At 40.5% G+C, this 14,798-nt stretch overlaps 1 long non-coding RNA gene across 3 annotated transcripts in view; it reads right to left on the bottom strand.

The window, feature by feature from the left end:
* The window catches only part of LOC140105037 (uncharacterized), a 305,586-nt gene that overhangs the window by 92,581 nt on the left and 198,207 nt on the right, over positions 1-14,798 (bottom strand). For 2 of the 3 annotated variants that reach the window (XR_011850482.1, XR_011850480.1), the window contains one exon: positions 496-749. The exons of the other annotated variant lie outside the window; for it this stretch is intronic. This is a non-coding gene — a long non-coding RNA (uncharacterized lncRNA). Of the gene's footprint in view, positions 1-495; positions 750-14,798 lie in introns of those variants that run through there. 3 annotated transcript variants of the gene reach the window in all.

The following is a 14,798-nucleotide window of genomic DNA, read 5'->3' as shown; positions in this document are numbered from 1 at the left end:
ATGTAGGAGGTCTGACTACTAGAACCTCCCATGATCCACAGAACAGAGCACCACAAGTTACCAAGCTGGAAGTTTCGTGGAAGTCAAAGGAGAACAAGGCTAATTTTTGACATTTGCATTTATAAATTTTCCCACGTAATGAACGTTAAGGAATGAGACATATGGAATGACACATATGGAATGACACATATGGATTAGGCTACATGCACATTTCGGTTCACAGATACATTCGTCTTAAATGGCAAAAAAGCTCCTGGAATATGCTCTGAGTATATCCATAGACATATACAGACGGTCCCCTATTTAAGGACACCCGACTTAAAGAAGACCCCTAGCTACAGATGGACCTCTATGCCAGAGTTGACCTCTAATTAAGCTCTCTGGATGCTATAATTAATCCCAGGCTGCAATGAGCAGCTCTATGGTGTCTGTAATAAAGCTTTATTGATAATCCTTGTTCTAATTACAGGAAAAAAAAAAAAAAAAAAAATCGGAAAATCTAGTTGTCACTCGGACAAAAATGGAGCTACAATACAATACAAATATACAGTTCCGACTTACATACAAATTCAAATTAAGAACAAACCTAAAGAATCTATCTAGTACATAACCCGGGGACCGCCCGTCCAGGCAGGTGGGATCATCCTTTTTTCCTCCACGAATCCGCTCAACATATCCTTATAAGCCACAGGGCCACAACGTGGTGTAAATGTAGCCTTAGGTGTTTATTCATGTTTTTGCTGCTATCCCTGCAAAAAAATAATAAGCTTTTCATTCTAGGTCATGAATATTTTTGTTGGAAGGCTATCAATTGTTCATTCAAGTTGTATGAAATACTACAAAATATGCAATAATCTACATTACATTTTATCAATAGGAGCTATGATCAGTATGATCAAGTACATTTAGAATTTCTGTTTCCAAAACTACTAGGTTATTATCTATTCAGTGTTTTTTTTTTTTGTTCTTTCACGTTTCAGCTAAGAAGGATGCACTGAACATATACCACAAGGTGTCAGCATTGTTGGTAAGCAACAAAGAGGAGCTCATGTCATGTCCACAACATTGTGCTGCGAACCATCTCATGGCTGTCTGCCTGGACTGCGATACTAACTAACTTATGCTTCTAAAACCAATAGTATATATTGCCACCCAATTGACATGTTAAAAACTATGGGGCTCATTTAGTAAGGGTCCGTGGACCGCACTATAGTTGGAATATCCGACGGTTTACGATATGCGCTGCATTTAGAAGGGCTTTTTGTCGCATGCGGTCGGATTTTGGCGCATCGGTGCCGGCTTTCACGCGACACAAATGGAGGGCAGACCAGCAGACAATCCGACGGATTCGGACAACGAGTGGGATTTAACATTCAAAATTGTAGTCGCAAGCTATGCACTTTACATGTAACGGGAAGAAGATGGTGAACTCCGGCAGACCTGAGCGGGGAAGCGTCTTAGTGAATTGCGGCAGCTCTGAATCCTCGTCGGACAATGCACCTCAGGGATTGCAACGGGACGGGTAAGTAAATGTGCTCCTATGAGTGAATATTAAAAGTGCAGTAGAAACCCTATTGGTTCTCCTTAACCTTTCCTCTTAACTGGACATGTCCAAGTATGGCTACATTCATACCTTGTTTTTGCTGTCCATTGTAAGGATACCTCGAGAGGATTCCTGACTAGAGATGAGCGAGTATACTCGTCTGAGCTTGATGCTCGTTCGAGTATTAAGGTACTCGAAACGGCTCGTTGCTCGGACGAGTATTTCCCCTGCTCGAAATCGAGCATTTAATTAAAAAAACACAGTGAAGAACAATGAAGAGACATTGGGGGGCGGCACCGAGACATCGGGGAGCGACACGGAGACATCGGGGAGCGGCACGGAGACATCGGGCAGCGTCACAGAGACATCGGGGAGCAGCACGGAGACATCGGGAAGACATCAGTGGAAGAAGAGCAGCGGATCCCGGGACAGCGTATCTCCCAACAAGTAAGCAGATGTGCCGAACATCTGCAATCTATTCTTCACTGTGTTTTTCACTTAAATGATCCTGTGTTCACTGTTTTTATTCTATTCTTCACTGTTCTTCACATCTGCTAACTTGTCGGGAGATAATATACGCACGGAACAGTGAAGAATAGATTGCAGATGTTTGCATACATCTGCTAACTTATCAGAAGACATTCTTTTTCAATTATTTAACACATTTTATTCCCGAACCATGGTCCCTTTGAAAAATGCTCGAGTCTCCCATTGACTTCAATGGGGCTCGTTATTCGAGACGAGCACTCGAGCATCTGGAAAAGTTCGTCTCGAATAACGAGCACTCGAGCATTTTAGTGCTCGCTCATCTCTATTCCTGACACATCCTTACATCAGGGTAAAGCATTATATCCCACTAAATGCTTATACAGTGGGATACATTCTCAGGTTTAGCTCCTCCCATCTGAAAGTCAGAGCCGGAGCTAATATTGGCATTAGAGATTTACTACTGCCATTGAGTGACATCACTGTCCATATTTGAATGGTGGAAAACATCCACAAACTCACTCAGCGATGGCCAGGGATGGATGCAATACATTTGCATCTATCCCCCATAGCCTCTAATGGCCTCCGTTGAATGTATACTGCTCTTTCCAGCACACAGCTGTGCTTTGCTGCTCCAGTGCTTTCTGCTGGACACAACATATACTGAGTAGGCAGAGGCAAAATAAGATACCTCGTCTGCCAGTATAGGACTATGGACTTGTTCCTGGCTTATGCACTGAACCTGTCCAAAAATGAGATCTGAACATCAAGAGGTATCCTTAAGTGGGGTAGATTTATTAGAACTTGCACACCAGATTTCTTCTTGTACACCAGATTTCTTGTACCCTTGTCTTGGGTCGTAGGCGCACCCGTGTACCTGCATGTTCCACACTGCAGCCGCTGCCTCACTCACCTCGCTGGGCTCTGGCAGCGTCTTCCGCGGCTCTGTAAGTTTTAAAGGGCCAGCATGCTGTTAGGCACTGGCTGGCCGCCTTCCCTGATAAATTCCCAGCCCCTTTCTGTGTCCCCTGACGGATCTTTGTGCCTCATAACCTTAGAGAAAGCTTGTCTGATGCCCTGTGCGATTATTCTGATTTCCCGTTGTGACCTTGATTCTGATCCTGACCTTACTCCTGTGCTGCCTGTCCTGACCTTCCGATACATACCTGTCTCGACCTCCTGCCTGTCTTCGACCACGACCTTGCCTTACGATTCTGTACTTCGTCTTGGCCCCACCGAGGATAAAGTCACACCTGTGGAATGAACGGGTGGTACCACGCCGCAACAAGTCCAACCTGCTTTGCTGTGGCCTCTGGTGAAAATCGGGTACCACTTAGACTCCGGTCCCAGGTGTCGGCTTACATCATTGTCCATGGTGGTACAGAGAATCCACTACCACTGATCCCGACACATATAAGAAATAAATTCAATTACTTCCCCCATTACATGTGAAGGAAGTGCGGCTGACGGCAAAGTGAACCAGCGGGGAGCATTTCTGCCCTGTGCCTGTACACTAGCCATGGCCGGCAACACCTAGTGTAGAATTGTCTGTTGCAGTAGCCTTCCAGATCAGAGGGGTGGAGAAGGGCCTGATATATCCGACACAAGTGCCAGCATATGATAAATGTTCCCATATCTCTGTGTCATGATAAACCAGGGACACTTACTCTTAGATCCCGGCACTGTGACTGTGGTAATATTGTTATATTTATTACCCATTGCCTCCTTCCTTCTAAAATCAACTAAAATTATGCTAATGCTAACTGGTGATGTCTTTTCACCTGTTGTTACAATGAGCAGAGAAAGTCTGGGTGAAATTAGGGGTAAGGTGAGACATGTTCTGCTCATCTGTTCAGCCTGGGAATCAGCAGCACTGAAGGGCTCTGGAAACACCCCTCAGGCTCACTAGCATAATTTTAAAATTTTATGTTATTAGGAAGGAGGCCATGGATAACAGATATAAGAAGATTACCAAAGTCACGCTGCCTGGATCTATGAGTAAGTTTCCCTGGTTTATCAAAGATTGATTCTGATGGTTTATTTCCTTAAAGGACTGTTTTTGGTCTGATAACTATTTTAGAAAGTCTAAAAGGGTCTCTGCATCGCATAATGCCATTGCATTGTGTCAGGATGTGTGATCATTTGCCAATCGGTGTGGGGTCTGACTGCTTAGATTCTTGCTTATCCTGAGAATGATGAGCCACCCTCTAGTCTGATAAGAACCAGCTCTAAACTAGCACAATAGTCCTTTTATTATCACACTCACTGCAGGTCCCTTTATTTGGAAACCATCCAACTTGTATATGACAGTTTATTCTTTTGATATGCTAACAAATTATTAGATAGAAAAGACCTTTAAGTGCCACGTAGCTGAGACTATATAAAATATTTCTTGCCATAAACGTGGATCTTTAAAAACACACCAGGATCATGATTCTAGGTGCTACATAAGCAGAGATTCACTTAAAGGTACAGTCGAAAGTAGGATCTGTATATGACATTTTTACTTATGACTGTATCTTTATCTGACTCCCAAATTTATAGATGTCATATAGGCTATTTGTAACCAGGATATATAAACATTATAGTGATAAGCTAATGTGGGCTAAAGTATTTTAGAAGAATATACATCATTATCATTCTACACAAAATCATGAAAACAATTAACAATATCCAGATGAATTTTCTCTGCATTTTCTGTTAGATATCCATCGGGCTGCTTTTCCATCTATTACCTTCTTGCAATCCTACATATTTTGTTTATAAGTAGAGTTGCAAATTAAAAATGATTCAGTTTGATGCCTGCATGATATAAAATGTAAGCATTTAGTCCTAGTCTGTAAATTATTCTGCAGATATTTAACAATCTTGTGTGTGTAATTAATATTTTGATGAAAGTTTGGAGTATCTGCTGACAGATATTTATCATAATGGCTTGTCTGCTGTCATAATTCAAGTTTTTAAAATGTGTCTCATCCACGGCTCAGATGATCTAAAATAAGCAATTGTTAATGTTGTGACTTAAACACAGTGTCAGGAAGGCAGTTTTTTTGACTTATGGGCAAATTGCTGCTCTGATGCTTTCAGTAATCCTTGCACAGTATACGGTTTATAGCAATGAAATACTTTTGTCTGTGCCAAGCAGATGAACAATCTGAGATTGTTCATTTTCTGAGATTTCATTAACTCTATAACTGGATTTCTCAAAAGGTCAAAGTAGCTAGTTTAAAGATCAAGACCAGTCAGATATGAACATGGTCGTCTCTTTTATGTCATGTAAAGTGTACTGTAGTTGTGTCGCCCAAAGATTGTAAAGTAGAAAAGCTTTTGATAGAAGAATCCTGCTCTATACCAATTGAAAAATTGAAATGGTGGTGGAGTAGGGGGAGGAGTACAAAAAAGCCAAGCTCTCCACTAATTTTGTAACTCCCTATGAAGTAAGTAGGAGTTATGGAAGTAGCACATCTCTTTTCCCAGTTTCCATAGTCACTGATAAGCTTGTCTGGCTACACTCTTTCTATAACTATTGACCTTTAATAGAAGCTAAAGCTAAATTGGAAATATTAACCTTCAATACAAAAAACCTTCACAAAATGAAGCTTAAATTGTTTTCTTTCATGCTTCACAAAAGGTTTTTTTTAAAATAGGCAGACACCGGATACTACAACTCCCATTAACGCTCAGTTCTCAGTAACAGCTCCTCCCTCTCATGCTCTGCTCCCAGTGTACAGATAGTCCTGCTCTGTTACCACAGTAGTGGCAACCAATAAACTACAGAGATTATCAAATAAGAAAGGAAAGAGATGATTGATGGCCATTAGAGATGAGCGAGCACTAAAATGCTCGAGTGCTCGTTATTCGAGACAAACTTTTCCTGATGCTCGAGTGCTCGTCTCGAATAACGAGCCCCATTGAAGTCAATGGGAGACTCGAGCATTTTTCAAAGGGACCATGGTTCGGGAATAAAATGTGTTATTTAATTGAAAAAGAATGTCTTCTCATAAGTTATCAGATGTATGCAAACATCTGCAATCTATTCTTCACTGTTCCACGCGTATATTATCTCCCGACAAGTTAGCAGATGTGAAGAACAGTGAAGAATAGAATAAAAACAGTGAACACAGGATCATTTAAATGAAAAACGCTGTGAAAAACACAGTGAAGAATAGATTGCAGATGTTCGGCACATCTGCTTACTTGTCGGGATCCGTGCTGCCGCTCCCCGATGTCTCCATGCTGCTGCTGCCCGTTCCCCCGATGTCTCCATGCTGCTGCTGCCCGTTCCCCCGATGACTCCATGCTGCTGCTGCCCGGTCCCCCGATGTCTCCATGCTGCTGCTGCCCGGTCCCCCGATGTCTCCATGCTGCTGCTGCCTGGTCCCCCGATGTCTCCATGCTGCTGCTGCCCGGTCCCCCGATGTCTCCATGCTGCTGCTGCCTGGTCCCCCGATGTCTCCATGCTGCTGCTGCCCGGTCCCCCGATGTCTCCATGCTGCTGCCCGGTCCCCTGATGTCTCCGTGCTGCTGCCTGGTCCCCCGATGTCTCCGTGCTGCTGCCTGGTCCCCCGATGTCTCCGTGCTGCTGCCCGGTCCCCCGATGTCTCCATGCTGCTGCCCGGTCCCCCGATGTCTCCATGCTGCTGCTGCCCGTTCCCCCGATGTCTCCATGCTGCTGCTGCCCAGTCCCCCGATGTCTCCGTGCTGCTGCCCGGTCCCCCGATGTCTCCGTGCTGCTGCCCGGTCCCCCGATGTCTCCGTGCTGCTGCCCGGTCCCCCGATGTCTCCGTGCTGCTGCCCGGTCCCCCGATGTCCCCATGCTGCTGCCCGGTCCCCCGATGTCTCCATGCTGCTGCCCGGTCCCCCGATCTCTCCATGCTGCTGCCCGGTCCCCCGATGTCTCCATGCTGCTGCTGCCCGTGTTCTTCAATGTGTTTTTCACACATATATATTGTTCTTCACATACTATTTTGTTCCGCGCGTATCTTCCGACAGGTAAGCAGATGTGCCGAACATCTGTAATCTATTCTTCACTGTGTTTTTCACTGTGTTTTTCACTTAAATGATCCTGTGGTCACTGTGTTCACTGTTTTTATTCTATTCTTCACTGTTTTTCAAGCTCGGACGAGTATACTCGCTCATCTCTAATGGCCATGTTCTGGATGACATGTAGCAATTACTATCAGGGTGCCTGGTATTGTTGCTACTGTGGGACTACTAGGATTGTTCTATGTGGACAAGTTAATCTTGCTTATAGCTGATCGACCTTTTATATCCCTGGTACTATACATAGGGGGATTATAATTAGCCACAATTTCCTGAAAGCGAGAAACTGCTGCTATGTCTCCAACACTTTCCCAAGAATCTAGCCTAAGACCAATGATTGAACTTGCTCTTTGTATAAACTTGTCAATCTTTTTGAGGCTTTAATTGCAGTGGCCCATGATGTAGCAGCAACAAATAAAACACTTGTTACTTCCACCTTGTAAAAACCTCTGTAGCAACCTACTGCAAATATTAAAAGACCACAAAGATCTTAAAAAAAATAAAGAATTTGCCCCTTTTTTAATTTGTTTATCAATATGGTAGTATCAGTCCAGCCTATGATCTACATAAACTCTTAAATAATTGTACTCCCATACATACTCCATTTATTGACAATGGTTCCCTACATTTTCTCCCAGTTTTTCTGAAATCAATGATAAGCTTGTTTGTTATTGCTACATTACCCTTCAGTCCATTTGTATTACACCACTCTGCATAACAGTAAACGGTTGCTTGATAGACAGAATCATCATCGTCCCTTATATATCAAACACCAGTGTCATCGAAAAATTTCCGAATAAAATAAGAATAAGTGTCCTGTGTTATATTAGCTATATAGATGCCAAATATAAATGGAGCCAGGACAGTGCCCTGAGGAACACTAACATTACACAGGACCTTGTCTGACACAACACTGCCTATGTAGACCCTCTGGGGTCTCTCTGTTAGTTCATGATCCATTTTATTATCAAAATGTCCATGTTCATCAATGCCTCAATTCCAAGGTGCTCGGATCAAGTGTATTAAAGGCTTAGATCAAAAATTGTTATTCATACCATAGAGTTGGGTCCTTCCAGATGACTATAGACCTAATATAGCATGTGGATCCTCAGGCATCCTCAACCCCAATACCCCTTTTATATGCAAATTGCAAGGGGCCCGTGTGTTGATGAATGCCCACAAACAGATATTGTAGGACTATCCTTTCAAAACGCTGAATGTAAATGCGATGGGACAGAAATCATTCAGCTCAACTGGCATAATACAGGATGATTTCCATAATGATGGCACCTTAGCTCGCTTCTTAGTTTGCAACATGATCGCTCTAGGAGCAATAGCATGAGGTTCCATTTTGCAGGCATACGAGGCGTTTAAACGTTTTTATTGTTTTTTATGTAATACTTTATTGGCCAATATGGTCAAAAAGGCTTTTATAAAGCATCTGCATGTCTTATACTCAGGAAAATGCACCATAAACCTCAATATAGACAGGTAAGTCTAAATGCACCAAAGAGTGCAACAATAAAATAGGCTAGCAGTAAAACAGTGCAGTGCAAGAAAAAAAATTATTCTATCTGTTCCCTTTTTCTTAAAGGACATCCACCATCAGATTACCTGACGATAGATAACTATTACATTCCTTCCTGTCCCATCCCCGTGTGTCCCAAGCTTAATTTCTTATATCTTTGCATGGCCGCATTTCTGTAAAAAATAAGTTTATAAGATATGCAAATTAGCCTGTGGTGCTCTGTGGAGTATCATTGGGATCCACCATTTGCGTTCTGAGAGCCGGTCATGTCATTGGCTCTCTTTTCAAATCTCTGTGGATTATGTCTGGCACAGGGCGTGCATAAACTATATTACAGTGGAGCCTGAAGGTGTTCTGCAGAGCACCATAGGCTATTTTGCATATATTATAAATTGATTTTTTTTTTACAGAAATGCTGCCATGCAAAGATATAAGAAATGAAGCTTGGGACACATGTGGATGGGAGGGTACACAATAGTCATCTACCCTCAAGTAATCTTTAAATTCTTACAGTTACAGATTTTGACAGACACTCCCCTTCACAAGGGAATGGTAATGTCCATTTATTCACTCATCTTGAGAAGGAATAACAAAGGAAAGGAACAAAAAAACTAGGTTAGGAAAGATATCCAAGAATTGATAAAGGTTTGCTAGATTGCTAGAAATCCCCTTTGGAAAATGTAACCCTAAAAAGAGCACTTGAAAGAATTGTCCTGGATTAAAATAAAAGCTGTATATAGGCATCAAAACTGTAAACATGTTGTACTCACCTAAGTTCTCATTTACCTGTGGTTTTGTGCTGTATGAATATTATGGCCCCTACAAGTCTGGAATTCCCTAAATATGGTACCAGAATCAATCTTTTTGGAAATGGAGGATTTTTCCCTTCAATCTGTGGTTTCAGGACCTTTAGCGGACCTTCAAATGCCCTGAAATGACTCTTGTATACATGAGTATTGAGAGCAGGAACAGATGTACAAGGTCCTCAAATTTGGTGGGTGTTTTGGGTAGCCATGGGCCCCATAGAAGGCTTGTGCCCTGGGCTACCACCCAAACTTCCCATAATATATTCCACTAATGGCTGTACGCCATTGCCTTATGGACCGTGCCGTCCCCACCACAGCCATGTGGCTGTTACAGCCTCAAATATGTTACAAGTATACAGCCCCCCAGAAATTTATACAGGAATCCTGGATAACCCCTTGAATTCATTGGAAATCTAACTATGTACTAGAAAATATGCTGTAGACGAACTGAAATGCCTTAGAATAGAATAATAATATTAAAGTCTAAAACATGAGTACCTAATAAAAAAAGAGTTCAATACATTTGAATAAAGAGATATAATACAATACATTATATTTACAGAAGAAAATATAGTCAATTCAATTATCAAAATAGCACATATATCTCTGCCTTATATAAACACAATGCAGTAAATCAGGATCTTATAATATTTTGATATATTTGAGAAACCTCTTTTCACCAGAGGCCTTTGCTGTTTTAAGCTCTTAATAGCATCTCCAACATCATCCCCAGTGCGATTAGTTCAATACCTGTTTGTCTGAAGAATTCGGAGAACTTTTATCTCTTTGAAGAATTCTTCACCACTGTCAGATGAATGGATACTTATTAGCAATAGAAATCCACGACATTTCACATTACCGAGGGGGCATTACATCAATCTTCTGTGAAAGGAAACAGCATATTTTCCTTTCTAATGCTGTCAAATGTTGGGAGAAAAGATAAAGTTTCCCAGGTTGAGAATTCTATATTTTAATTAAACTTGTACTGTCATACAGGGTAATTGAAGTGCATCAAATCAATTTCTGGGAAAATATTTATCACATTATTCCAAGTTGTTAAATGTTTCATTTAAAATGCCAACCCAACAATCTCATTACTATTTTAATTATAATTTCCAAATGGGGTAATTACAGCTCCGTACATCTTCTTAATAGCTTGGTTGGTAGGGTCTGTGCATGGTATTAATGCCTGGATTGGATTATCTAAGGTTAGAGGTGATAGAAAAGGTCTACCATGGATTCTATCTTGATGACCTTCTGATATGAATGATAGGGACTTCTTACAGTCCTTGCCGGGGCGTAATTACAGTGGTAGCAACCTGCAGTGTCAAGAGGCATCCAACCTGGCACTAAAGAATGGAGGATGTTCACCATTATATTCATATTATGCTACACATTATACAGAATAGTATGTTTATAACATGTATGTGATGTATAAATGCTGTATGTGTATACGGTGTATGAAGTGTGCATCCACTGTATGTGTATATGCTCTATATAAACGTGTGATTGTAACTCACATGTGTGACAATATGTATATTTTTTTAAGTGAGAAGGGGTGCCACATTCAGAATACTGCTTTGGGGTCCAGTCTCTCCAAGTTACACCCCTGAGTTCTTGGTATGTTTATTTACTTTGCTCCTAACTTTTTCAACCTCTCTCTATTGAGGGAACTCTACCTACCAGACTTGAGAAAAGTAAAAATGTCCAATGGCAGAAACAAGAAAAAAAACATCTAAAAGGGTTCCCCATTTTATATAAATCTGAAATTTTAGCTGTGCAAATTGCCCTCCTGTTTGAAACTACATAAACAACAGACCTTGAGTCCATTGTTAGTGGCCAATATGTCATCGGCATGTGGGTGCTCATGCACCGATGACAGTAGAAAAGGCAGCTTGGCCAGTCAGATAACACCCTGAGCCTCAGAAACTACAGACATGTGTGTATGCCCATTGAAATGAATTTTACCCTGTGCTATCAGTTGAATTAATGAACAGTACACAGACAAAAGCAATGTGGGAGATAAATTATATACCAGTGCTTGATCGCCTGTGGTGTGGCTGATGGGCAAAACTACCCCAGGTCCAACATGTCTGCCCACTCAGGCTGCCACCATGCCCTTTTAAGTCCCCTTCACGCCTACATGGTGTGGTATGATAGATTATCCCCAATGTTTGTGAGCAGGGATACTTTGTGTTAGTTACACTTCAGTGCCACCAATGGTGAAAGGTAACATTAGCCACTGCCAATTCAAAGTTTTGGATTGTCTACAAATCCATCAATTGTCTGTATAATACAGTACAGACAGTCCCCTACTTAAGAACACCCGACTTATAGACGACCCCTACCAGACGGACCTCTGGTAATTTGTAATTAATTTACTGTACATTAGCCCTAGGCTACAATAAACAGCTATAACAGTTATCACAGGTGTCTGTAATGAAGCTTTATTATTAATCCTGGTTCTTATGACTATCCAACATTTTTTAAATCCAATTGTCAAAGAGAACAAAGAAAATCTGTCTGGAGTTACAATCATAAAATATACAGTTCCGACTTACATACAAACTCAACTTAAGACCAAACCTACAGAACCTTGTACGTAACCCCGAGAATGCCTGTTTTTCAGAGGTTTTCCGACCACCAGACAAGATACTTTTCAGACACCTCCTCTATTAGCTCAGGATACATTAATAGGTCATATGATAATAGATTTCTAAATTGGGAAAATTAATGACTAGTCTAATAAATATTGATCAGCAGCCTTAGTGCATACTTATATTTGAGACACTAAGGTTCTATTTCATGGAACAAAATGATAATATTTTTTGACATAGCAACATTGTATTTCAGTGGTCAGCACTTTAGTCTTGAGTTAAAGTCCAACCAAATCTGCAAGGTACATCTTTCCTGGCTCCATGTCTTAGATGACTACGTACAAAATTTCTGCCTGACTAGAAACGTTTAAAAGACGATATAAATTTTATTAATTACTATTAAAAACGGATGGGACTAGTCCTATCAAGTACACACTAATACTTTTCAGGCATTGGCCAGCATTGACGGACTAGTGCAGTGGCCCTATCCCCAAGACAGCCCTGTTTAGGGAATTGTATTGCACTGTCCCGGTTTTGCGAGCCACAAGTGGTCTATCATAAAGTGCTTATTTTGATGGCTATGATAGGCCTGTGTGAAGGTGCTGGTGTTTAGCAGTGACCTAATTCAAATAAACATTGTTAGTACACCTAACGCGTTTCTGCATCCCCTTATTTGTATTGGGATACGTCCTCAGAGGTGCTTATACTGTAAAAGGATGATGATTTTAGGTATTGAGTCACATCCCTAGCATTTCCCCCCACAGCATTGTAGCAGGCCATGTCTTAGATGACTAGCTTCCTACACAAAATATCATGCAAGCTATTAAACTATAGAAAGCACAGCTGTAATAGAAGAATTATAAAAAAGTGTATGAAATGATATTCTCACTAGATACCTAGTCTCTGTAGAGAGAACCATGGGGAATAACCTGCCCAGTAGGGAAGTGCTCTGGACATGCGAGGACTCCATAGTGCCGTCTGACAAGAGTCAGCTTAGTTAGTGAGCTAACTAAATGGAATTACCTTTAGGCAGTAAGAAGAGCTAAGAAAAATAGCAGAGATCATAGCAGAATGTGCTTTCTATTTCAGGTTGTCCACTCTTTGGTCTCCTAGACTCTATAAACATCTCCGATGAATTGCTTGTCATACAAGACCAGCGAGGAAACCCATTAGGTGCACCGACATGAACTATAAGTGGGCCACGCCTTACAACTCAAAGCAAGCCTGAACACTTATCTTCTTGGAAGACCACACCCCTGTTTTTTGTGTTACCCTCAAATTTGCTTGACATCTTCTCCTTCGTCCATAATATTGCTGCAGATAAAAGTGTAGGCGATCCAACACATCCTCTTCCAATGATAATCATCTGCACCATGGATTTGTCCCACTATATTCAGTCATTATAGGGGAGTTATAAACGCTGACAGGAAAAATGCAAGGGTGATTCCTAGCCGTTGTGTACATACCTCTAATAGTCTTTGTGAAGAAGTGGGATTGACGATCTTTTGGCTCTTTTATGGACATTTTTCACTTCTAAAAAGGTCACAAGGTATTTGCCGATCTTCTGAATTTGAGGTAGTGAATTGGCTTGATTTTTTTAATTGCTGAACTTTTTGTTGTTTGGACACGCACCTGAACCTTATCTCCATCATGTGACTGTAATGTTTTAACTTTCTTCTATGTGACATTGAAGTTGTTCAATGAACAGAAATAGTATTGCTCCTCAATTTATACACATTGCACTGCTGAATTCTGCAAAGTTTCTTGAGAGGTTGGATATACTTTAAACACTGGATTCTTAGCATTGCTTCTGGTATAATTGGGCATACTTCTGCATGAGCCACTTCTCAGAAAGCCCGAAGGATTTATGCTGTGTCATCTTTTAGGTGTTAATGCTATTCAGCTGCGTACATTAGTTTCCCAGACTACAGATGTACTTTCCACTACGGCAGGTGTTATGTTACATTTATAATCTCTTTACATTTTGAGTTTCCTCTTTCTTTAAACACAGATTTCATTACAAGACCATGAACTTTAATTTTTACTTGAATTTTTGAAAGTATTTTTTCAAAAATGTGCAATATTAAAAGAAAGACCTTTTCTAATTCCTTTCAGAAATGTTAGATAAATGTGTTAACCGCAAGGGCTTTATGACCAGAGCAGGTCTGACTGTCATTCCATTGGTAGTTCTTGTCAGTCCAACTAAACTCTGTCATCCTTCAACCCAGTTTAAATTAACAGGTAATTTGTAGATGTCACTTCAGGTTAGGCCACTCATTTTGTTTCTACTCTACCAATGCAAAACATTGGACTAATTTTTCTTGTCTTCTCTTAATAGGATTTTCATTTATAAATAGATTTATGTTCTGAAAATAAATTACTGTAAGTGATGCACAGGAATGGTAGCAGAATGGACTTTCATGGAATTTTAAGCATCTTTGAATCATGGAGATTAATAGGAACACTTCAAAGACTAAATTCTACTTTAAAAAAAAAGATCGTAGAGTTAATATTTAATTGGAGTAAAAGATCTGGTTGAAAACATAATTTTTAATATCTATATTAATTTGCAAAACAAAACTATTAATTTACTCTGATTAAATTTATAGTGTTAAATTTTAACAATGTACTAGAACAAGAAAGTTTCCCAATGAACAGTGGCATAAAAATTAATTCTATCAGATCTCATTATGCCATTAATAGTTATGGATCCATGCACAATACAGTACATTTTCTCATTGTTCTGTCTTTGTCTATGCTATTTTAGAAATCTATTACTAATTTCATTTTCAAAA

This window comes from Engystomops pustulosus, chromosome 10 (assembly GCF_040894005.1).
Source record: "Engystomops pustulosus chromosome 10, aEngPut4.maternal, whole genome shotgun sequence".
Taxonomy (NCBI): Eukaryota; Metazoa; Chordata; class Amphibia; order Anura; family Leptodactylidae; genus Engystomops; species Engystomops pustulosus.
The sequence above is the reverse complement of the archived record's forward strand: the minus strand, read 5'-3'. Positions and strand labels throughout refer to the sequence as shown.